Below are 24,006 nucleotides of genomic sequence, written 5' to 3'. Positions count from 1 at the left end.
TACCTTGCCATATCTTTAGATTTATTAGATAGTAAAGCTGCCCCATGGTACTCAGACTAGATTGTGTGTGTGCGGAAAGTACCCCAGCCAGCCTGCTTGCTACGTCTAGGTAATGGCTTATAATGCGTAACCTCTCCTTAGCCTTTCATATAGTAAGTGGTTGGGTGTAATTCAGTCCTTCTTAACTCTAGGCTTTTTCTGTAAATCTCCTTTTTACAAACATGCTCTAGATAGTTGGGATTTTTGTCTGCGTTTTATGGTATCCTCGCTCTCTGCAAGTCTCTAATTCCCCTGTCAGACGGCAGGTGGGCTGCGAGTCTCAATATGCCGAGATGGTGACACCGGTAACCCCTTGCTAATGCTTAATGACTGCTTATCTTGGTTCTGTGCTCTGTATCCTAGTGTGGCTTGCAGGGTGCCAAGCTGGATAGACATTGATATAGAGGAAGGATTTGCAGCCGCATTGGGTTGGCGGTTTATATATGTGTATTGCTACCTGCCAGATAATATACCTGTACTGTTCTGAAGATCTGCCGGTGGTTGTATGGTATGAGTAGTTTCATTATCACTTTTGACTGTGCTGCACATGCATTTTAGTTTTGGGGTGCAGTCGCTTCATGCATGCACTGCAATGCGGAAGTATGTGTTATGTAAACCACTCCTCATTTATTTTTACTTTTAAGTCAAAGTGGCTGTAAACCTCTGAAATTAAAGGAGAAAGAGTAAATCTCCAAAATGAAAAATGAACAAAGCATATCCTTCTATGGTGTGTCCTTGTCTCTATACAATTTCTGTCTTCTCTCGTCTTCCTGTATCTGCATCAGTCTCTTCTGACAGTCTATGCCAACACCAGATAACTCCAAGAGACAAGCCATGCCCCCTCCAGCACACACTGTAGGGCTGTGCATGTTCGCCTGTGTGTGTCTTTTCCTTTCACTCAGGTCTCAGATTACACTCAGCTCTGTGCTCTATGCTGTGCAGTGTGTGACATCAGATCCCTGCCTCCTGCCTTCTGATGATCAGAAATGCTGTGTAAATTCTGGGCTTTGAAGAGATGGAGAAGAGAATGCTTCAGATAAACAGGTACAACGTGTGTAGGAGGAGTTGTCTCATCTTTGTGTATCACTGGTTTTATGTAAAGGTTTACAACCACTTTAAAGTGGTTGTAAACCCTGTATACAGGCATACCCCGCTTTACATACACCCACCCACACATATGTGAACCGAACGAAGGCTGCATTCACACTTGTGTGACTTGTCATGCAACTTTGGACATCAGAGGCACATGACAAGTCGTTCCCCATGTTTTCTAATTATAACCATTTATATATGTGCGACTTAAAGTTGCAGCAACTTCAAAGTAGTTTGTGCACCACTTTGGTCTGACTTTCATGCAACTTGAGGGCCACAGACTTCAATGTTAACTTTCAAATGTTGCATGAAAGTTGTACCTGAATGTTATACAATGCAACAGTTGTCCATTATCACTGGGCAAAGCCAAAGTCGTATCCAAGTTGCACCCATCCAAAGTTGCGTCAAAGCTGCACTCCAAAGTCGGCGCTCTTTTGGCGTCGTACAAGTGTGAATGGAGCCTGAGACGAGTCAATGAACCTACCAGCATGTCTTTTGAGACATTTCTCTCTTGGCTCAACCCAGTGTTGTACTGCAGATATGTTTGGGTGTCATCCAAGATGGTACTACAACGTGCGCAGGGCGTTGCTGCAACATGCTAATGTGAATGAGCCCTGAATGACACCCCAACACACACATTTACAGAAAGTCAAAATTCTAGCAGACAGCGGCATACAGATGTGACCATCCTGCGACGATGTAGCGCATTGCGTGTTTTTGGCCTCATTTGTTGTAATACCAGAAGTCTCAGTACGTAGAACACACACTATGGATCTAGCGTTGGGCTAGCATGGTGTGGACAGTCAGACAGAACGTGTCCTAGTTACAACTTGCCGTGAGTGAAGTGTGGCACAGTGTTACTGTGTGTGTGTCACAGCTGTTACTATCATTAGATAACAATCCATATTAAATGACCCTGGAGATGGCTCTCTGGCACAATTATTCATTCTTTAATTATGCATACAGGCTGTGCATGGCAGGCAAGCATGGAGCTCAGTGTTTACTGGCCCGGAGATGTCTGTCTGCTATGGTGAGCCGTGATTCTTCTATTACTCTTTCCACTGTTTTTATTTCTTGTGTTATAACCCAGCTCTCCACATTCATTTCTGACCACAGCTGCTGTCAAATTCAGATTTGCATGCACTATTATGCGATTTTTGTCAAAGGATTGAATAGAAAGGTTGGTTGCCGCCATTGCCGGTCAGTTTTGTATGATGCAAACTCTGGGGCTTTCATCCCTTCTCACTGCTTCTCTGCTCAGTGAGGACCGAACTCTCAACCCCTTGTCCTTGCTGCTCTGCTCAGTGGGTTGCTTATCTGGTCCTCAGCCAAGTATGGTAGCCAGTGAGGACCAAACACCCTACCCTTGTCCTTGCCTCTCTACTCAGTGGGTTGCCTATCTGGTTCTGGGCTAGGTAGCCAGTGAGGACCAAACACCCTACCCTTGTCCTTGCCTCTCTACTCTGTGGGTTGCTGATCTGGTTCTTGGCTAGGTAGCCAGTGAGGACCAAACACCCTACCCATGTCCTTGCCTCTCTACTCTGTGGGTTGCTGATCTGGTTCTTGGCTAGGTAGCCAGTGAAGACCAAACACCCTACCCTTGTCCTCGCCTCTCTACTCAGTGGGTTGCTGATCTGGGTCTCGGCAATTTAGCCAGTGAGGACCAAACACCCTACCCTTGTCCTTGCCTCTATTCGGTGGGTTGCTGATCTGGTTCTCGGCTAGGTAGATAGTGAGGACCAAACACCCTACCCTTATCCTTGCCTCTACTCGGTGGGATGCTGATCTGGGTCTCGGCTAGGTAGCCAGTGAGGACCAAACACCCTCCCCTTGTCCTTGCCTCTCTACTCAGTGGGTTGCTGATCTGGTTATTAGCCAAGTGTGGTAGCCAGTGAGGACCAAACATCCAACCACTTGTATTTGCTTCTTTGCTCAGTGGGTTGCTGATCCGGTTCTGGAACAAGTATGTAGCCAGTGAGGACCAAACTCTTTCTGCTGAATTAGCAAGGACAAGAATGAAAGCCTTGGAGCTTGTACTTCCAAAAAAAAAAAAAATCAGCAGTGACTATGGTTCCCTTTAAATGGGCTAAATGAAAAGAGATGAAGAGGCAATGCTCTTAAAGGGTAACTCCACTTTCATTGAGAAAAAATGTCAAATAAAAAACAAATATAACCTGTACAATTGCTATACAAGTCATATTGTAATTGAGTGTTCTTAAAAATGATCTTTCACTTTCAATCAGCAGCTCTGTAATTTTCTGTAAAATGCAATATGGCAACCTGGAGGCATGGTGTACAGAACCCCCCCCCCCCCCTCAGAAATTATATTTTATGCTTGTGTGTTTGGCTTGCTGATTTTTCCAGAATTTTGCACTAAGATACAAGTCAGACTTTGGGCATCCCCTGCAGCAAAAATTTCATTTTTGGTGAGATACTCCTAAAAAGAGAGTATTGTTTCTAAAGAGATGCAGACCCTGCCACTAGAACCCTGCAAGTGCAGCAGCTCGCTATGTGTACAGCCAGGTCGGTAGGTGATAAAAGCGCGGCTCAACCCCTTGCTTTTGCTGCCCATGTAAACAAGCTCTTGAAGTATGGTCACCCTTCTGGCTGTGCTGTCTGGTGCCTGGATAGAATTACAGATCATTTTGGCAGGTAAGACCGCTCACGCGCGTGTATGTAAATCGTGCATCCTGGTGTTTGGCTTTAATATTTTACATGAGTAATATTTGCTGTGTTTTCTCTCTTGGCTTAATTCCTTTTTTTTTTTTTTTTTGGGCATGTGAAATCAGATAGGCCAGGTGGCGGCAAATGACCAGTCTGGGTTTTCTGCCATCCATATCAGATAAATACACTGAGGTTGGAGGGTGCTGCAATGAAATATTACTTTGTGCTCTGACAGAACAATATTGTTTCAGAAATGTATTGAAATTTTTTATTTGAGCACTCGGCTACCTGGCGATGTGTTTCTGAGATAGAACAAGAACGTCGCCGTTGTTGGTGGTGGTGGCGTTTGTCGTCTTTCTTTTTCATTGCCGTAGCAGTTTGATAATGTTTCAGGAGCTTATCGGAGGGGAAGATGTTTAAGATAAAGTTTGTAACAGTGGAGAAAATAATTTCCTACTCATAATCGACTTCCTATCCAGAATTCTCGGAGAAAGACGTCCCAGTGCTCTTACAGAGCAATAGCTGATAACTTCATATTAAGGAAGCAGTGCAGTGTACCTGTGGGCTTGGTGCATGTTACCTGTACTTTCCCATAGAGTTCCATTAGGTCTTGTGGTCTTGGTGTGCTTTCAGATTATATATCAGAAATTAAAAAAAAATAAATATAAATATATATATATATATATATATATATATATATATATATATATATATATTATAAATATTTTGAGATTTACTTTTTTTTTTATTCTATGTATTTTGTGTGTGTGTGTGTATATGTATGTGTGTGTGTGTGTGTGTATGTATGTATGTGTATATATGTGTATATATATATATATATATATATATATATATATATATATATATATATATATATATATATCTATATATCTATATATCTCTATTCTGAAAATGCAGCATATAAATGGGGGAAAAAAAAAAAAAAGATATATAATAATTTTTTTTATTTTTCATTATATGCTGCATTTTCAGAATACATATATTATATATCTTAGATTGTAAGCTCTAAGGAGCAGGGCCCTCTGATTCCTACTGTATCAAAGTGTATTGTATTTGTACTGTCTACCCTCAAGTTGTAAAGCGCTACGCAAACTGTTGGCGCTATATAAATCCTGTATAATAATAAACATACATTATATATATATATATATATATATATATATATATATATATATATATATATATATATATATATATATATATATATATAATGTATGTTTATTATTATTATTATACAGGATTTATATAGCGCCAACAGTTTGCGTAGCGCTTTACAACTTGAGGGTAGACAGTACAAATACAATACACTTTGATACAGTAGGAATCAGAGGGCCCTGCTCCTTAGAGCTTACAATCTAAGATATATAATATATGTATTCTGAAAATGCAGCATATAATGAAAAATAAAAAAAATTATTATATATCCTTTTTTTTTTTTTTTTTTTCCATTTATATGCTGCATTTTCAGAATAGATGTATATTAAAAAAAAAAAAAAATATATATATATATATACACAATATAAAGAATTAAAAAAAAATTATATATATTTTACATAAATATATGGGCATGTGTTTTTGTAGCATGTATAAATAACGTCTTTCATATTTTATAAATTGAAAAAAAAATGTGGATGGCTTGGAGAAGTTACTTTTTCTGGTTATTAATGCCGGTGCTGGGAGACTGAAGCAGGCTGTTCGAACAGTTCTTGAAGTGTACAGCAATGGAATCATGCATGCCTTAAACAAGCAATTTCTTGCTTGCATTCCTGTGCCTCCCAGCTCTGGCAGCCTCCTGGCTCAGGTTTTTTTTTTTTTTTTTTTTTTTTTTTCTTAAAGAGGTTGAGAAAACTATTTACTTTTTTGTAGAATAATGAGTTTTCTCCTCTCGTGCGCTTTAGACTACCTAAGGCTGCTGGCGGAATGGTTAGAAGAACCGTTTGTTTGATGTAGAGAAAAGGATGTTTGTTTTTATAATGATGGAGGGGATGAAAGATATTTATGATTTTCTTTTAGTGGAGGGTTTTTTGTTCTGGGAATCGTAGAGGGTGATAAAATGTAAACCATCTACAATTGTTTTTTGTTTTTTTTTGTTTTTTTTCCCTAGGCAAATTAGCACACAAGTTTTTAATTAAAAAAAAGTCCTGATGGGCTTAAAATAAAACATTTCTGAACTTTTTAAGAGCTCTTCCTTTTTTTTTTTTTTTTTTTTTTTTTTTAATACTCTCTATAATATGCTTTGAGTGTGTGTTTGGTCTTTTCTGTAAAGAAGACTGTTGGGGAGGAGGCTTGGTTGTGTTAAGTGTACGTAAGCCCTAACAATATATTCCCTTAGTCTTTTGCTTAACAAACCGTTTGAAGCGTTTTGTTAGATCTGTTCAACAAATGCATGCAAAAAATAAATAAATATATATATCTACAGGATATTAAAAAAAATAATAGATGATTAGAATATATATATATATACACACACACACACACACACACACACACACACACACACACACACACACACACACACACACACACACACACACACACACACACACACACACACAGAGAGAGAGATTGAGATTTTATAGATAGTGTATATATTTTATAGTCCTCTGCACTAAGGTGATGACATTTCTTCTCTCTAGCTACACCACGGTCTCCATGAGAGTTATCATTCTAGGACAGGAAGTATGTCACTGGCAGGATCACCAGGTAAAAAATAAAGGGGGGGAAAAAAGCCTAAAAATAGACAAATATTTTCATCACATCTGCTGACTGGTACACAGCAATTATCATATTTATTTATTTATTTTTTTGGTGACCTCTGCTTTTTAGGTTTGACTTTGGTGTTCAACAGGAAATTAGAGGAAATCTAAGTTGTCACTGGAACATTTGTCCCCATTGGACCATTACATTTCCGTTTGTCTTTGTGAGAGTTGTCACCAGGAGTAAGTGAAACTTAACCACTTGCCAACTAGGCCATAGACCAGGGATCCTCAAACTACGGCCCTCCAGCTGTTGCAGAACTACATGTCCCATGAGGCATTGTAAAACTCTGACATTCACAGACATGACTAGGCATGATGGGAATTGTAGTTCTTGAACAACTGGAGGGCCATAGTTTGAAGACCCCTGCCATAGACAAATGACATCCTTGGTAGAAAGTGGAATAGCGGAGTTATGGCTGCAGCAACATGCCATAACCCCGGTATTGGTTTTTAAAATTTGTTTTTCAGCTGGCGATTCTCTGATCAAAGTTGTCTGAGCGGCTGATTCACTGCTGGATCTCTTTTAGAAGCGATGGGAGGGGTCAGACCAACTCCCCCTCCCTCCCGCCACTTCCCGGTGGTTCTCGGGCTTACCTGGATGATCGGTAGCCCCGAGAACCAATCCGGCGGTTGTAGCGGAGATGAGTGGAGGAAAGATGGCCTCTGCTTATCTCCATGGTCTAGGCGGACCAGAATGACATCATGACGTCCCTTCCGGTTCGCGCCCAATGTAAACAAGGCTGTTTTTTTTTTTTTTATCTAATGTTTTACGCTGTAGATGAGAGATGTAGGGTCTTATTGACCCCAGATCTCCCCATAAAGAAGACCTTTCACTGCTTTTTTTTCTATCACAAGGGATATTTTCATACGTTTTATTCCTTGTGTTTTTTTTTTTTTTTTTTGCTTTTTTTTTTTTTTTTTAAAGGGATAGTGCAAGAATAAACAATTTTTTAAACTAAAATAGCACTTTTTTTAAAACTGGTAACCTTTTATTTTTTAATGCGTTGTTTATGGAGATTTTTAAGTTCTGTAGTTTGTCGCCATTCCGTGAGCAATTTTAAAGCATGCATGTTGGCTATCTATTTACTTGGCGTAACATCATCTTTCATATTTTACAAACAAAATGGGTTATATATTGTGTTTTTTTTTTTTTTTTTTTTTTATTCATTAAAGTGCTTAAAGAAATTGCGTTTGAAAAACTACTGCGCAAATACTGTTTGACATAAAAAATTGCAACGGTTGCACTTTTATTCTCTATGGTCTCTGCTAAGAAAATATATCATTTTTACATTTATGAGAGACGTGTCAGAATTGGCCGGTAGGCAAGTGGTTAAGCTGGCTGTACACTGAATAATTTTGTCTGCTTCCTGAAGAACCACCTGAAATTCTCATTGGGTAGCCCTGTCGATTGCCTCCTCCCTGGCATCCCTCAGTTGACTAATCGGAGGAGCTGGGTGGTAAAAAATATCAGCCATAAAGTCTCTGCATCCAATCGGATACAGGCACTGGGTATTTTGACAGTGGCGGGACTAGCTGTCAAAACACAATAACCATAGTGGAAGTTGTCCATGCACACCGTATAACGTGGATGGAGGAATCAGGTTGATACTTTTGCATTCTGCCTGCAGGCTGAACAGAAAAAAAAATCTGTGTATGGGCAGATTTTGCTATAGGGACACAAACTGCAGTAGAAATCTCAATAAAATAAAAAGGTGGTTTCCTTTACATCCACGTCAGTGTCTCCAGCACAGTAGTAGCTGCCTGTAGTTGCTCTGCAATATACTGACTGTTTCCCTTTAAATCAGAACAAATTTCATGTAATTGTGGTTTTGCTGCATAGCAGGGTAAATTGCCGGTTGTGTAAGTCTCGTCATATTTTTTCCATTATGGAGCCTCCGAGTCTCTAATTTTGTAAATGACTGCCGTGTGCCTTCCATGTCTTTGCTGTTTTTAGTAGACGGGCAGTAACAGTGATTTGTTTTTTTTTTTCCTTTTTTTTTCCCCCTGCGTTTGTATGGAAAGCTGTAAACTCTGACCTCATGGTTTGTGAAAACTGATCCCTGACAGTTGGGAAGAGTTTTCTGTTTTCAGAGCCACAGGGAAGCCATTTACCGCCGCACTTTCACTTCCTCATTGAAGTGTGCGGCTTGGCCACTGCAAGTTCTTCCAAATTGTTTTTCTATTAGTTATTTTCTTTCTCTTTCCTTTTTTCCTTTATCGCTTTCTCTGTTGTCCTTTCCTTCCTTTTTCTTCTCTTGTTCAGATCCTTCAAGAATGTCCTACTCCATAATGTACTTAAAAGTCTCCTCCTGAACTGCTCCTGTGCTTATGGTTGAGGGAAGGGTGGAGATCCACAGATCGTTCCTTTTTTCTTTTATCGCTTTCTCTGTTGTTCTTTCCTTCCCTTTTTCTTCTCCCATTCAGATCCTTCAAGAATGTCCTACTCCATAATGTACTCAATAGTCTCCTCCTGAACTGCTCCTGTGCTTATGGTTGAGGGAAAGGTGGAGATCCACAGATCTTTCTTTTTTTTCTATGTTCTTTCCTTCCCTTTTTCTTCTCTTGTTCAGATCCTTCAAGAATGTCCTACTCCATAATGTACTCAATAGTCTCCTCCTGAACTGCTCCTGTGCTTATGGTTGAGGGAAAGGTGGAGATCCACAGATCTTTCTTTTTTTTCTATGTTCTTTCCTTCCCTTTTTCTTCTCTTGTTCAGATCCTTCAAGAATGTCCTACTCCATAATGTACTCAATAGTCTCCTCCTGAACTGCTCCTGTGCTTATGGTTGAAGGAAAGGTGGAGATCCACAGATCTTTCCTTTTTTCTCTGTTGTTCTTTCCTTCCCTTTTTCTTCTCTCGTTCAGATCCTTCAAGAATGTCCTACTCCATAATGTACTCAATAGTCTCCTCCTGAACTGCTCCTGTGCTTGTGGTTGAGGGAAAGGTGGAGATTCGCAAAAGTGCCTTTTGAAGGAAGGACATGCTTTGTGCTCATCCAAGATGGATTTTTATTGGTCATAGAACAAATGTGTAAACCAGTCAGCGTGTTTCATGGCTTAAACCAGCCACTTCTTCAGGAAACACTTCAGGAAAAAATTTCTGCAGCAGTTGTTGTCAACTTATGAGCTAAAGGGGGGGTCCTTGAATGCAGCCCTTAACATCACCAAAGGGCCGCACATAATGTTCAAAATATGTAATGCTTGGGAGGACTGTCAAACTGCAGACCTAATAGAGGAAATAAGGGTTTGAGAGGGTGGACAGGATGCATTGTTGGCTGGGGATATGCTGTAGAAGAAAATATGAAACTGGGAAGATGTTACATGAGGCTAGCAGGGACCAATAATACTATTACCCTAATCCATTTTCCCACTACAGACTGCTGAGGTCAGAGGGCCACACATCGTATACCAAGGGGCTCCAGGTTGGGCACCAGGGCTCTGCAGACACGCTCTATTCTGGTTGCTCAATTCCCCCCTTTGGACATCTCACAGACTCTTAGATACAGTGCATTGAAAAAGTATTCGTATCCCTTAAAATTTTCCACATTTTGTCATGTTACAACCAAAAACGTAAATCTATTTTTTGGGGATTTTATGTGAAAGACCAACACAAAGTGGAACATAATCATGAAGTGGAAGGAAAGTTTTAGAAATGGTTTTCAATTTTTTTTTTTACAAATGAATTAAGTGTGGCGTGCATTTATAGTCAGCCCCCTTTTACTCTGATACCCCTAACTAAAATCTAGTGGAACCAATTGCCTTCAGAAGTCGCCTAATTGGTAAATAGTCACCCTGTGTGTAATTTAATCTCAGTATAAATACAGCTGTTCGGTGCTGTGAAGCCCTCAGAGGTTTGTTGGAGAACCTTTGTGAACAAACCTTATCATGAAGGCCAAGGAACACAATCCATCATCCAAAAATGGAAAGAGTGTGGCACAACTGCAAACCTACCAAGACATGGCCGTCCACCTAAACTGATAGGCCGGGCAAGGAGAGCATTAATCAGAGAAGCAGCCAGGAGGCCTATGGTAACTCTGGAGGCTCTGCAGAGATTCACAGCTCAGGTGGGAGAATCTGTCCACAGGACAACTATTAGTTGTGCACTCCACAAATCTGTCCTTTATGGAAGAGTGTCAAGAAGAAAGCTATTATTGAAAGAAAGCCATAAGGAGTCCCGTTTGCAGCTGGCGGAAGACCATGTGGGGGACACAGCAAACATGTGGAAGAAGGTGCTCTGGTCAGATGAGACCAAAATTGAACATTTTAGCCTAAAAGCAAAACGCTATGTGTGGCGGAAAACGAACACTGTACATCACCCTGAACACACCATCCCCACTGTGAAACGTGGTGGTGGCAGCATCATGTTGTGGGGATGCTTTTCTTCAGCAGGGACAGGGAAGCTGGTCAGAGTTGATGGGAAGGTAGATGGAGCCAAATACAGGGCAATCTTAGAAGAAAACCTGTTAGAGTCTGCAAAAGACTTGAGACTGGGACAGAGGTTTACGTTCCAGCAGGACAAGGATAGGGCGGCACAGTGGTGTAGTGGTTAGCACTCTCACCTAGCAGTAAAAAGGGTCGCTGGTTTTAATCCCAACCACGACACTACCTGCCTGGAGTTTGCATGTTCTCCCTATGCCTGCGTGGGTTTCCTCCGGGTACTCCAGTTTCCTCCCACACTCCAAAGACATGCTGGTAGGCTAATTGGCTTCTGTCCAAAATTGGCCCTAGTGTGAGTTGGGGATCTTGGATTTTGGGCTCCTTGAGGGTAGTGTGCAATGTACGTGTGGAGTGCTGCGTAAATTGATGGCGCTATATGGGTGCCTTAAATAAAATAGGGATAATTGTAGACACGCACCCACACTCTCTCAGGTTAAATTGGATGAACTGGTGTCTTTATTCAACCTTACTAACTATGTAACTATGTGACAACGACCCTAAACATACAGCCAGAGCTACAATGGAATGGTTTATATCAAAGCATATTTATGTGTTAGAATGGGCCAGTCAAAGTCCAGACCTAAATCCAATTGAGAATCTGTGGCAAGACTTGAAAATTGCTGTTCAGACACTCTCCATCCATTCTGACAGAGCTTGAGCTATTTTGCAAAGAAGAATAGGCAAAAATAATTCTCTAGATGTGCAAAGCTGGTAGAGACATCCCCAAAAAGACTTGCAGCTGTAATTGTAGCAAAAGGTGATTCTACAAAGTGTTGACTCGGGGGGCTGAATACAAATGCATGCCACACTTTTCACATATTTTGTTTTTAAAAAATTTTGAAAACCTTTTATCGTTTTCCCCCAACTTCACAATTATGTGCCACTTTGTGTTGGTCTATCACATAAAATCCCAACAAAATACATTTACGATTTTTGGTTGTAACATGACAAAATGTGGAAAATTTCAAGGGGTATGAATACTTTTTCAAGGTACTCCATATAGGATTACAATTTATCATTGTTTTGGTTCTTCACACTTTCACTAGTTGCTACAAAACTACTGCACTTAAAAGGATCGCCTCCATGACTATTACCTGTTTGTCTCTAATCATGTCTTTAGGCTGGTCATAGTCAGTTAGAATCTCAGCCGATTCAGCAGGACCAGCCAGGAACCATGTATGGGCAGGCTGAATCTACCCAAGGTGATCAATCAATCAACTTTAATACAACCAGCCTGCCGGATTTTACATGCGATTATTGCTAGCTGCTGTTATAGCTGCTAGCAATAATAACTGTATTCTCCTGGCGGGGGCGGCTTCTCCTGCCGGGAGAATTCTGGCCTTTAAGCTGGGTCTGCACTGTTAGCCTTTTGCTTTCTTTTTTTTGTTCAGTGCTATGCTATTGTATTCTGACAGCGGGGACTCTTCTGCTGTCAGAATTTCGCTGTCAGAATATACTGCAACTGCTGATTGAAGGTTTTCCAGCAGGACCGTTCAACAAAAGCTGATCTAATGATCGGCTTCTGTCGATCAGGGAGGGCCACGCACAGATAATAGATTTGACCGGATTCAGTTGCAGCAGCTGAATTGTAAGCCGTGTTACAGTACTAATAGACATAGGGTTGAGATTTTTTGAGAGCCGAGTGTTGGGGAAATAAAACACTCTTGATCGCCTATGTTCGCTGTATTAATAAGTCATGGTTGATCTCAAGTCTTTGCCTTCCCCTCTCCATTGAAATAAAATGATTACCAGCAGCAGTGTGAAAACTGACAGTGACTTCAGAGAGCTCCGGTATGTTGCACAGAAATCCAGCATGTCTGCAGTTTTACCCAATGAACTTCAACGGGCCTGAAGTCCGTGTTGCAGTGGGAACAGAGCACATAGAAAACAACTGATTTGTTCAAGTACAGAGGAATGCCATTCACCACACATAGTGTAAATGGATCCATAATTGGGTGTTGTTGGGTCTACTGGTCCTTTCTGCCTCCCTGGTTTCATTGCTGTCCTAGCCCCTATTGGGAAGATACTTCCAGGAGTAATCTTTCCAGTAAAAACCACCCCAGCAGAGGTTATCCCCATAAAGTTGGCTAGATTTTATGTTGCTTCCTATTTTTTTTTCCATCCCCTTTGATCTTCTGGTGGAGATTAGTGAAGAGGGATGGACAATCGTGAAGATACGCAGTATAGGTTATAGACGTGAAGGCTTCCTTTCTTTTGGAACAATGCAGTATATACCACATTACACCAGGCAAGGCCAAGCAATGGGCTCCTCCACAGACCATGGATCTGCAATTTTGTGGTCCTACACTTATTTTGGGGAAATAAAAAAAAATTTTTTTTTTTTTTTTTGTAAAAAAAAAAAAATGCTATTCACTAAAAGGAACTTGAAATTCTTCCTAACTGATCCTGAGAACAACGCAGTCATATGATGTATCATTGATGACTTAATTGTGACTCCATGTTTTCTGACTTTAAGCAGCAGAGGATGAAAAGAGGTTTTTTTTTGTTTTTGTTTTTTTAGGCCAGTAATGTCTAGCCTGGGGGTGTGTGAATTCCTGGTTTTGTAGTAATGCTTTTATTATGCCGTCTATCAGGATAAATACATGGCCAGTGGGCATCTCTGTAGAGAAGGCGCTTCGGCATTGTTAAACGTCATATCTTGAGGGCACCACTGTAAAACAGGTTGGCTGTATTGTGCTCTAAATAATGAGAGATGAGCCATGCTTGATTTGTGTACTGTTTATGTGATGTCTGATGCCTGTGCTGACCTAGGACAACACCCTGACACTTTACCTGTTGAGGGCAAAATGACAGATTCCCTGTATTTCCTGAACTCCACAATGCTCAGTTCAGGAAATACTCAGTGCTTCCAGATATATGATGGCATAAAATCTCCTTCTTTCCTTCCTCCAGAGATTCAGTGTTTGGTCTAGGTGGCCAATCACTCAGCTGATCAATGTTAGACACTGAGCCTGCATCGTGTTTGGATCCTGGCTCTGATGGAGGAATGAAATGGAAGAGGATGGTTTCAAAATAGCCTGCCATTGTGCCCTCAATTGCCCATTCAAGGGACAGCCTCTGTAAAGAGCATCTCTGACTGACAAATATTGATCCGTAAACGAATACTATCCAGCAGACATTGCATTTATTATAGTAGTCCTAGTGTGCTCTATTTACCCTTTAATTGGAGTTTTATACAAATCCTTGTGACATTATTCAGTAGGCTTTTTACGGTACAGTACAGAGCAGAAACCATACCAATAGTGACTAGTGTGATAATAACTTGTAATCATAATATTGTCAATCGTATAAAATGCACTCACAAGAGGAAAATTAAATATCGCTCATCTGTAGTAGGGATGCATCAATGCCATTTTTAAAAAATTTTAAAGACCGAGTAAGCGTACCAATATATTTTCTCAAGTACTCATCAATACCAATTATAGATGCCTATTTTTAGTTTCGTGGCTTTTTTTTTTTTTTTTTTTTTTTGACTAATGAAAAATTACCATTTCTTTATAATTTTGAAGAACTGTAAGCCCTGGTTCACACTAAAGTGGCTTTGAAATCAAGCTACTTCAGTGCGATTTCAAAGCTACAGACTGCTGAGATTGGACCTCCGATTTCGTTGTGGCTTGCGACTTCTGTTAAGTCAATGCAAGTCACAATTAAATCTCAAAAAAGAGTGCAAGAACCTTTTTCAAAGTCGCTGCAGATTCAAGGTATCGGTTTTACTATTCAGAGCATTTTCACAAGTACTTGTGCGAATGCTTAGTATTGGCACCGATATCCGTATCACTTCTAGAGAATCTCCAGCTGTGGCCAGCAACAGGGATTGGAGCTGAAAGGTATCCAGGATGCTGGAATCGGCTTAGTGGGACCCACTCTGTTGAATGATGCAGTGCATCGCATACAGCAACTGCGAGGAGGTGTGTTCCTCCCTCTTCCTGGTCAGTGTTACACTAGTGGTCGACTTGGCCTTTTGTGGAGACCTGAAGGATGGTTGGATCAGGGGTGTGAGCATGTTTGTACCCATGATGGCCTTGTGTTGGATTGTCAACTTCTATGTTGATAAAAGGTTAGAATTTTGGTAATCCTGGTGGACGTGTATTGGATCTATCACTCAGAGGTACCAATGTATTTGAACCCCTTATGGGATCTTGTTGGTTTGTCAACTTCTATGTTGGCTAAAGGTTATAATGTCCACTTGGCCTTTTTGGGGAGAGCTGGAAGATGGTGGTAGTAGTACCCCTGATGGACTTTTATTGGATCGATCCATCGGGTTATAACATGTTTGTACCAGTGATGGACTTGTGTTGGGTTGTCAACTTGTATGTTGACAAAAGGTTAGAATTGTGGTAATCCTGGTGGACTTGTATTGGATCTATTTATCAGCGGTGCCCATGATGGGATTTTGTTGGTTTGTCAACTTGTATGTTGACAGAAGGTTAGAATGTCCACTTGGCCTTTTGGGGGAGCTGCAAGATGCTTATGGTACCCCTGATGGACTTTTGCTTGATCTGTCCATCAGAGGTACCAATGTGTTTGTACCCATAATGGACTTGGGTTGTCAACTTGTATGGTGGCAGAAGGTTAGATTGTCCACTTGGCCTTTTGTGTTTGATTTTGGGCAGATTTTGACAGTGCAGCCTACATGGCGCGAAGCCTGAAAACCAGAGTCTACAGTTTGAAGACTTGATCATATGATATTACTGTTCCAGTGAAATTTTTTTTTTTATTTTTCATTTCCTTTTTTGAGAGATGTAAAAACGCATTTTATACAGGAGGCATTTCAGTGTAAGAAATAGTAGGAAGTGATAACTGTGGAAAACATTTTCTACGTGAATTGTGATGACTGTCCCTGTTCCTCTTTCCTTTGAATGAATTGCAGATTTGTTTTGTCAGGGTTTGTAGATACGGCTGTTTTGTGCGATTTAGGAAGCCTCTGCTGGTTTGCCCTGTACCTCCTGCCCTTATCCGTACTTTGTTCATACTGGGCTCCCTTGCAGCTGTTAATGGAACTTCACGGTGTGAGTGCCCCCAGCTCTGCTGTTCCCATGCACTGGAGCTAACATTTCATCTAGGAGGGGGTTGTCTTGCTGATGTTCTGTCATGGCTCTAGAATGTCTAGAATGTGTGGGATGTATGTTCATGTTTTTAGTTCACATTTCCCATCTTTTTTTTTTTTTTCTTTCCTGAAGAGGCAACAATTTAGGAGGCTTGTCAACTCAGATTCTTTTTTTATCGTTATTTGGTGAATTCCTGAAATGCTTCCTTTCTACCTCTCTGGGATCACCTTTTCAACTCCTTCTTCTTCTTTTTTTTTTTTTTTTTTTAGTATATCTATTTTGCAATGAGCTCAGAATATTTTTTAATAGGTCTCTAAAATATATATCTTAACGACATGCAATGTTTTTTGTTTTTTGTTTTTTTTTGCACCTCCAGTGCTACTGATCCTTTATAGAAGGATCACCGGGTTTTATTTTAATAAGCTTTAATGGGAAAATACCATTTCAAAAGTTAATTTTTTTTTTAACACATATTGGATTGTAATGACTGTACGCCTATCAACGGTTGATCTGTGGCCCTTTTATTTGCCCAGTGCTGTTTATGAATGCCACTGGATCAACAGACCTCGGGCGGCTAATCTTCCAGGTGATTGCTGTGTACCCAGCCATCATCAGACAGTCGAGTACACCGAAACCCTGTACCCAGCTGATCCAAGCAGCAGGGAACCATGTGATTGGGCATCACAGCTATCACATGGTATTGCTTACTGTTCTGGTCCCTCCCCTTCCCTTAATACATGGAAAGGAGAGGGATCAGTGCTTGTTAATGGGCACAGAATGAATGGATCAGCATCTGCAGCTGATCCATTCATTCTGTTGCTGTGACACAAATCCTTTTTTAACCCTTTCCTGCTCCGCTTCTTTTACAAATACTAGCCATAATTTAGTGATTGTAAAGTCCTAGTTTGTTGTTTTTATAGAAAAGAAAAAATGTTATACTTAACTGCAGGCTGGTACACAAGTAGTTAAAGAGATATATTGTGTTATAATACAAATATAGCTTACACTTTATGGTCCCTAATCACACTCTGCCCTTTACACCTGCTGCAGATCGCAAGGGCAGTGCGATTTGAATGCGGTACGGGAAATGAGCATGGAAGGAAGCTGGCATTTCCTGCACAACTTTAGTGTGAACCTAGCCTTACACAGGTTAGCCAGCATAAGTGTAGGATGGGTCATTTTAAAGAATAGTTAAGTTAAGGCTGGAATTCTACTTTAAATATTGCCTCTTGTTCAGAAAAGGCTCTCCATCAAAGGCTGTCCATCAATCGATGAAGCAGGGTCATATGGTCGATATGCCAATACTTAGGAGAATCAATACAAATGTATTCAGTGAACCTGTGGGGGGGGGGGGGGGGGTACGATCTACTGATTTAAAGTAATTCTGTATAGAGATGTGTTTTTTTGGTTTTTTTTTTTTTTATGTTTTTAAGAATGTGCTTCCTGCCCAGGTCTGTATAATTGGAAATCTTGTAAGCCATTATAAGCCGAGTTGAATATTTTTTTTCTGTGTTCTTTGGCAGACTAATTTAAGCTCAACCAGCGCGGAATGGCCTTCCTGAAAGACGTTGGTGGAAATTGTGAGTGAAGCTGGTAGATTAGGACAACCTCTGCGCCCTTTTGTACCAGTAGTGATCCTGTGCATGCTTTGCGTGTTAGAAAAAGTCTTAACGGGGATTTAGAGGTCATTTCCACTTTGCGCTGTTTTTCCTTAATCCTCCTTCCTAGAAGTTTCCGAATCGTTTTATTGTACGATTTTGAACATTGGCAGAACTCCTCCTTGTTCTCGTGTTGTGTGTCATAGGTCCCGCTGCTTCTGCTGGTCTAGAAAAGTTCAAAACTGGCATTCAACGCTTTTAACTCCTCTTTCGCTAAAAATGTTATATTTCAGCCTTTTGCATTATGATGTGTTACCTTTAAAGAGACCCTGTCAGTAATGTAAAAAATTGCAGGTTAAAGCACAGAAGAATGAAGTATTTTAAAATGCTTACTTGCAGTAATTTTCCTTCCATAATTAATTTATTTTATATTTACCCGTAATGTGCCTCTGTACTTTCCAGAGAATTTGACCCTTATAGGAAGAGTCAGTTCCCTAGCACAGCCCCCTCCCTCTTTGCAATTACGATCTCTGCTGGCCCAGTTCCTCTGCTCATCTCTTCAACCCCCTATGGAGAAGGATAGCTTTGCATCTGCTGGTTTGTTGACATCGTTTCCAAAATGGCAGCCAACAAACAGAAGTCTTGGACTTTTTGGATGGGAGGCTTTTGCAGGTAAATAGCATGCCTTAAGTGTGGTAAATGCTCATATTTTTTGCTATACAATGTGTACATGGGGCGACGATTCACCGCTACAAAATTCTTGCCGACGGAGGCTAACCACCTCTATAAGGAGGAGTTTACAGTTCCAAGCAGTAAAAACGTGGTTTAGGTCCTTTAAGGCAAGCGGATGGTGGTGTACACGTGCTCTAATCATGATGCTTTGCATCCAGCATTAAACCCCTGTTGAAGTTGGCATGTAGTACTGCCCTCCGAATTCAAGTCAATTGGGCTCCACCGTAATCGTATGCAATATTCGTGGTTAGTAGTTCAAGTTTCAAGGTTTTAGAACAGGTGGTGAGTAGCCAACGCTCTTCAGAGGACTAATGCTAGTGTAAACTAGGCCTACTAGAGTCCTCAAATTTTTATGTAGCAAAGTATAGAACCATATTCCGCTTCAGCAACTGGACATGAGAAGCGTAGTCATGTGGTTTACTGAACGCGTAGAAAAGAAAACTCATCTGTTCCAATAAAGCTAGCAAATTCTGATGTTGAATTAAACACGTACTAGTATTTTGGAATTTTCTTTTAGGTTTAGTAAGTGAAAAAAACATTCGTCAGAAATTGGAAATCCAATGAAGATCTCTTTGGGAGTCTAAGCGATAGAACAAGGCAGTATGTGAATTATCCGTTTTGGCTGGAGTTGACCTTTTTTAGTTTTGTTCAGATATGTTTTTTAGCATTACAGAAGAATTTAGTGTAGAATGTATTTATTGCGGGAGCAAGAATAAATAGTATTAAAAACTTCCTTATGCTGCTTTTTTTGGCAAGTGGCGAAAAAAGCACCTTGCAGATTTCATTGAGAAACACATGCTGTGCTGTTAATGAGCGATGGGGGTGACGGCTGCCTACACCTGACTTCTATTAGAGAAGTGACACACCGCCACTGTCAAGCGAGTGACTGGCACCAAAGGCATCGGGAGGGGGGTGTGTTTTTGTTTTTACCTGGTTGCTGTTATTCTGCCTGCAGTCACATTTAGACTTATTCCTTCATGTCGTGCCATGCCAGGAAATATGTAATCCACCTTTTGAAGGCAGATCGGCATCACCCTTTCAGTTTCGTTATTATTCAAAGCCTTACAGGTTTTCTTTGGTAAAGAGGACCTGACTGAATGACGCTGGGAAAGATGGGAGAGGCCATGTTTAAGAAATTACAGGTAGTGCCTGTGGTGCACTGTGGGTCATGGTGGTCATGTGGGAAAATGCTGGCCATTAGATCTAGAACTAGATATTGTTAATTGATATTTTCTTGGCACCAGTAGAGTTGGGAGTCACGCCTCTTCCAAGAGTTGGGGGCGGGCCTGCCTCTTCCAAGAGTTGGGGGCGGGCCTGCCTCTTCCAAGAGTTGGGGGCGGGCCTGCCTCTTCCAAGAGTTGGGGGCGGGCCTGCCTCTTCCAAGAGTTGGGGGCGGGCCTGCCTCTTCCAAGAGTTGGGGGCGGGCCTGCCTCTTCCAAGAGTTGGGGGCGGGCCTGCCTCTTCCAAGAGTTGGGGGCGGGCCTGCCTCTTCCAAGAGTTGGGGGCGGGCCTGCCTCTTCCAAGAGTTGGGGGCGGGCCTGCCTCTTCCAAGAGTTGGGGGCGGGCCTGCCTCTTCCAAGAGTTGGGGGCGGGCCTGCCTCTTCCAAGAGTTGGGGGCGGGCCTGCCTCTTCCAAGAGTTGGGGGCGGGCCTGCCTCTTCCTTTGCTAGAATATGGATTCCCATGGCCTCTTATGAAATTGCTAATGCCGGGCTACCATGCTAAACCTTGTTTCAAAACTCTGAGTGACTGACTCAGACCAGTCATGCAGACAGACTACTGACATTTTTGATCTGCGTACTAGTACTGGGTCACTGACTCAAAATATTCAAGCAAATGGTCAACACAACTGGCAGACTAATAGTGTTTTAAGAGAGCTTGGCAATGGGAGACCTCCATGGTTTTCTTTCCTAAAGGAACCTTTTACTGAGAAAAATATGAACACAGCCATTGGTAATCTTTCTTAAAATGCTAGTTGCCTGGCTCTCTCTCATATTATTATTATTTTGTTACTGGCTCAGAGCAAACATGCTTCCAACCTTCGTATGTGATTTTGAAAGCACTTGGTCAACACAATAGATCGGGCCTTCAGAAGAAGCTTTGACAGCCTTCGTAATTCCTCAGTATGTATCGTTAAAGTATATCCTAGACCAATCGCTGAAATCTAAACTTTAAAACAGAGTTCCACCTAACTTTACAAGGTGGTCTAAAGACCACCCCTTCACACCTTGTTTATAGATATATTTTATTATTATTATTATTCATGTGTTTCTTTCCTACCTTTTAAGAAGTACAAAGTGTACTTCTGTCCTAGCCGGGCCGTGGCAAAGTACGTCATTTCCTCTTCTGCGACGAGCCCTCCTCCTTCTCCCCTGCTGCCTTCTGGGACCTGTGTGTGTCCCAGAAGACTAGGTGGCCACTCAGAAAGGAAACTGCATGTGAAGGCTCCACTGCCAGTTTCCCTTAGTTATAATGGCAGCGCCTGCACCCGGAACCGGTGGACGAATCTGCCTCAGGGTTGGGGGGGGGGGGCAACATTGTTGGTTCCTATTAAGTCAGCAGCTACAGTACTTGTAGCTGCTGACTTAAAAAAAAAAAAAAAAACTTTTTTGAGGCTGGAACTCCGCTTTAACATATGCTAAATTAATATTTTTTTAAGAGGGGTTTTCGTTTTGGTATTTACATTAAATGTAAGGTTTGTAGAGGGCAAAGTGTACTGGCCTTTTAAATTCCAGTTTGCAGTGCATTCTTGTGTCAGTGAATGGATTACAGAGACACAATAAACAAAGCAAAAAAAAGAAAACTAAGCCCTCTGGATTGCTTTGTAAGTGAGAATGTCGTACAATTGTGCGCGAGGTGACAGATCTCGGAAAATGTGGCAGACAACTCCTTGTGAACTCTTCCTATTGTTACAATTAGAAGCAAACGACATCTAAGGAGGAGAGCGATCTTTCAGCGCACTTTAATCTCCCCGAAGCATCTCCTTTGCTTTCATTCCTTTTATTTCAGGGAGCAGTTTGGTCACGGTGACAGTACCAGCAAGGCGCTATTACCCAGAATCCTCTGCAGCCCTGGAATCGCTGTTTGGCTAATGTGTGGCTTATCGGAGGCGTGAGACAGGGCAGGTGGTTTTTGTCTGTTTAACTTATTTCTCACTCTGGTTTGGCAAGCGCCTCTTTCTTGATAAGGGCTAAAATTCTTTTGAAGTCGATCCATACGCAAATCTGTGTATATGTGCCGAAGATCTTTTCTGTTTGCCAAATAGTAACGTCATCAGCTGCCGGGTCTTATCTAGGTGGCCCTTTTGCAAGCAGAGTTCGAGGGCAGGGCAGCAGAATGACACACGAATCGGCATTCATTTAGGACTTTGTCACACTATGTGATGACCTGTGTTTTTTTTTTTTTTTTTTTGCACATGAATGGCACATCTTACCCCTAGGGCACACATCAGTGATCACGGCACCACAACACATCCATGATTTGCGGTCTGGGTGGATAAAAATCAATGATTTTGAAATAATTTAAAAAAAAAAAAAAATCACATTTTTATTTATTTTTTAATTTCAATTAGGTTTTTATTTAATTTTTTTATTTTATTTTTTATTTTAACCACTTCAATACAAGGCATTTTCACCCCTTTCCTGCCCAGGCCAATTTTCAGTTTTCAGCGCTGTCGCACTTTGACAATTGCGCGGTCATGCAACACTGTACCCAAATGAAATTTTTATCATTTTTTTTCCCCACAAATAGATATTCCTTTATCCCATTGTTTTGCAAATCTATGTACACTACAAACTGAATGATTGAATTGGTTGTGATATCGCTGTTTTACTAACCTGACCGCTTATTATTCTAAATAGGAAACCTTCATTTTGTTTGCAAATATTAAAGATTCAAACTACCAGCAAGAATGGGTCCTTACATTTAAAGAGAACCTCTCATTTCACATCCATCATGGCAGCGCCTGTTAGCGGGCATCCACTCACCTGCTGCCGCCACGTCCCTCACGTTGTTGTCACTGTCGCATCACCAGCCGTCCCATTAAAGTGAATGGGACTGTCGGGGAGCCAACAGCGGGTCAGAGGAGGAGCTGCTGCAGGACAGAGATGACAGTTTCTCTTTAAAAATTATGATTTAAATTGAGCCTTTATACTAGTGATTTAAAGCAAATCCACCCTGTATACGGTGCAACATATAGCGCATTTTTCCACAGAACAACTCAACTCCCCCTATGTCAAACTTTAAAGGGTTCCTTTATCTTTTTCAAAAAAATGAAAAGGTGGACTAACGTACACCCTCCTTTCCTCCTGGTGTACTTACCTCAGTTGGTGATGTCAGTGCCCTGGCAGACCATGCAGCGGTCCGGGGATTGAAAATCTGCTCCCTCTTCTCTCTGCAGTGCTTTCCAAGACGGACCAGAGTGATTCTCTGTGCCAGCGCTGAACATTTAGAACCTCCCTGGTAGAGCTGCACGATTACTTGTTAAGAACTGAGATCGCTATTCTTTCCCCCTCATGATCTTAACAAAGCATTTTCCCGATTTCTATGCAGAGTTTTCTGCTCAAGCCGACAGCTGTCAAAAAAAACCAACAAAAAAAACAGGCAGTCTGCCACGTTTCACAACATTCCTCAGCAGCTGAGCTAACTATAAACATTGTAACATTTTGTTCTTTAGGCCCCTTTCACATAGAGTGGGGCGGGACCTGTCAGAGCCCTGCTGATTTCTATAGGGAGATCGGACGAAAACGGATAGCATGCCCTTTTTCATCAGATCTCATTGGATGGCTGAACGTATCGCCATACGTCTGTTTTTAGCGTATCAGATGACAGACGGGTGTCAGCGGACACATCTCCGCTGACACCTGCCCTGCCCATGGGAGTCGATGGGTGGCCCGCTCTAATCTGCCTAAAAAAACAGACAGGCGGATCCGAGTGGGCTTTTCGTGTGAAAGGGGCCTTATATAAAAGGAATGAACGTCGGTCTGTAAATGAGGAAAGTTTAACCACTTAAAGACTAAACCTTTTTCTGACACTTGTTGGTTTTCAAGTTAAAATCATCATTTTTTTGCTAGAAAATTACTTAGAACCCCCAAACGTGTGTGTGTGTGTGTATATATATATATATATTGTATGTAATGTATGTAGATAGATGGAGAGATAGATATATCTATCTATCAGAGACCCTAAAGAATAAAATGGCGGTTGTTGCAATATTTTATGTCACACTGTATTTACGCAGCGGTCTTTCAAATGCATTTTTTTGAAAAAAAAATACACTTGAATGAATAAAAAAAAAAAAACAGTAAAGTTAGCCCAATTTTTTTTTTTTGTATAATGTGAAAGATGTTACGTCGCGAGAATCCTGAGAGAATCGTGATCTTTATTCTAAGCAAAAAAAATTGTGATTCTCTTTTTTCCTAGAATCGTGAAGCTCTACTCTGGTCCGTTCCAAAAAGCCCTGCAGAAAGAAGAGTGGGTTGATTGATCGATCAACTTGGTACATTCAGCCTGCCGAAACTCAGTTTGAATCTGGGCCAATTGCCGCTGAAAGACCTGAGATTTGAACTGTGTACGGCCTGCCTAAAACAGGAAGGGTA

Source organism: Aquarana catesbeiana, linkage group LG05, assembly GCF_042186555.1.
Source record: "Aquarana catesbeiana isolate 2022-GZ linkage group LG05, ASM4218655v1, whole genome shotgun sequence".
In the NCBI taxonomy this organism is placed as follows: Eukaryota; Metazoa; Chordata; class Amphibia; order Anura; family Ranidae; genus Aquarana; species Aquarana catesbeiana.
Note: the sequence above shows the minus strand (reverse complement) of the source record.